A 2,781-nucleotide genomic window follows, 5' to 3' on the forward strand; every position below is an offset into this window, starting at 1 on the left:
TATTTGCAGACTCTTTTGAACTGGACTGTTGGTATTCTGACAAATAGAGATTGGAATCGCCCCCAAAGAACTACTTCTAAACAGGTCCTGTTTGCCACCTTTTCTCCTCTAACATTGGATGGTCGGCTAGAAAGGGGGGTCAAAGAGTTTGAGAACCCTTACTAACATTGAAATTATATTTGAAAAATATAACCCTACAAATCACATTGCCTGGTCTAGGAGAATAGTAAAAAATGTGCAGTCTGACAGAGAAATGTAGCTGGATACATTAAGAGCATGATTTGTGCTGACTTTTGTCATCTGCCTTGGAATTTAACTATGGTCATGGTCATTTTAATATACAACCCAGAACTGATTCAGTTGATTGTTTTAACATTGTTTATCAGTAAGCAAAGACAGAAGCTTTCTTTGTCTTTAAAGTCCAAAAGCCATTTTAAAATGAATTTCTTCATCTGAAAATTTGACATGGACAAAATGTTATAGTAGTTTTTTTTTTCATGGTTATAAACAATCCTTGAGGATGGATTCTCTATAAAGAAAGTTGTTTAGATTAAAAACTTGGAAGATGGGCATTGTTATTTCCTCAGCCACTGGGAGGGGCCTCTGTAGAAGTATCAACACAAAACGGATGGCAGGATGAATGAAGAACATGGAAGAAGAGAAGACTAAATAGTCACAGAACTGGAACACTGGAAGACATTCATCTTGCAAAACCTATGCGAGATGCCTGATGAGAATTTCGACATTCAAAGTTGAGCTTGGCTTAAGTGATATGTTACAGTGCTTCTACCCTTTCTCGGCACTGCCACTTGAGGATCAAGGTCCCAACATAAGGAGGCAGGAGGAAGTAGACTCTATTCATAGTGATTAAGCTTTCACACATCAAACACAATCAACACTTTTCTTTGGTTTTCACCTGACTGTTAAGGCACCCAGTGTGGAAGCTCAGTCTTGTCTCTATGTATCAGAGTCAAGTCACAGCCAGTGTTTGTTACTATGAGATCTAAACACCCTGAATCCTTTTTTTCCCCTCTTCGTTTTCTCAGAGTAGTATATTTTAAAGATAAAAAACCTTTAATTTTTTATTCCTGGCACAGCTACCACAATTTACAGGGCAATATACCTGATGTAATGAAAAGAAAAAGAAAAAGAAAAAGCTACAAGAGATAAAAGACCTCAGGAATGCACATCTAATTGACACTACATCGTGTTTATCAATAGCTCCTCTTTTTGCAAACTGTAACTATGACAGTCCTGAACAGGAAGGGTTTCCTGTTTAAGCAGCAATGACTTTCCTGACTATGGGTCATCGTTCCTTCTGTGGCAGATTTTTACAGTTCCTCTAATACATTTGGGACAACTGTCTCAAAGTAACCTGCAGCTTTCCTGACAACTCCCCGCTCTCTCTCCTGCTAAGAACTGTAGCTGTTTCTGTTTTATTTTAAAACTTACTGCTATCATATCCACCACTTCCACCTCCAGACCCACAACCACCATGGGGCTGCCTGAGCTTCTTCCACCAAATGGTTCCCCTTCATGGGTCCATATTTTGATTACTGCTGTCCACTCTAATTTCCAAAAACATTATAGTTCCTGCTACAGCCATAGTTATCTCCGCCAAAATTTCCTCCTTTATTGTAACCATTATATCCTCCTCCTCCTCCACAGTATCTGCCACCTTGGTTTCCATATCCTGGTCCACCACCTCTATATCCTCCTCTACTACTGGAACAAGGACCACCACCATAGTTGCCACCAGCACCTCCAAATCTGCTATATCTCCAATCATCACCTCCATAACTACCTCTGCTGCCACGACCTCCAACACCATAGCCTCCCCTTCCACCAACGTTTCCTCTACCACTTCCAAAGTTTCCTCCATGCCCCATAAAGTTGCCAGATCCACATCTATGAATTCTCTGTAATCTAGCAGACTGAATCTCTTGTTTAGAATGGGCCTTTTTTCATGTCACAATTATGCCTATTAATAGTGTGGTGTTTCTGAACAACAATTTTATCAACTGTGTCATGAGCATAAAAAGTTACAAAAGCAAATCCTCTCTTTCTCCCACTCTTCTTGTCTTCCATAACTTCTATGGTTTCAATCTTGCCATACTTTCCAAAGTAGTCTCTCGGATTATATTCTTTTGTATCCTCTTTCATACCACCAACAAAAATTTTCTTCACCATTACATGAGCACCAGGCTTTACAGAACCCTGTCTAGATGTTGCTCTCTTTGGTTCCACCACATGCCTATCAACCTTGTGTGGCTGAACACACATTGTGGCATCTACCTCTTCAAGAGTAAGTCACAAAACTAAAGGCTCAGAAACGTTTTGTTTGGGGATCTCTCATTACCGCATAGTCTGCAAGTGTGCCCCATTTTTCAAAATGTTCTCTGAAGCTATCATCTGTGGTTTTAAAGCTCAGAGCACCAATAAGCAGCTTCCTCAGCTGTTCTACTTCCTTTGCATAATGTCTCTCCATGTTGAGACCTGACTTGCCCTCTTACAACTCGAGTTCAATGTGGGGTCCTCAGAGTAGAATTTTAACTTCTTACTTTAAGCTTATCTTGTTTACCTCATGGAAACTGCTATTTATGTTAAATAATTTATGCTAAAACAAAAAGGAACATAAACACAGAAATATAATTCAAAGAAGACGTCCTGAAAAGGTATTACCTACTAAGTAATGAGGCTAGGGCTTCAAAATGTTTTTTTTTTAATTATACATCTTGGCATATTCTATCTTTGTACTAGTACATTTGTAGCTGATATTGT

At 39.2% G+C, this 2,781-nt stretch overlaps 1 pseudogene; it reads right to left on the reverse strand.

Annotated features, from left to right (window-relative positions):
- Window positions 1-1,273: 1,273 nt before the first annotated feature.
- Window positions 1,274-2,488, reverse strand: LOC127678285 (heterogeneous nuclear ribonucleoprotein A3-like; annotated as a pseudogene).
- Window positions 2,489-2,781: the final 293 nt, after the last annotated feature.

Source organism: Apodemus sylvaticus, chromosome 2, assembly GCF_947179515.1.
Source record: "Apodemus sylvaticus chromosome 2, mApoSyl1.1, whole genome shotgun sequence".
Taxonomy (NCBI): Eukaryota; Metazoa; Chordata; class Mammalia; order Rodentia; family Muridae; genus Apodemus; species Apodemus sylvaticus.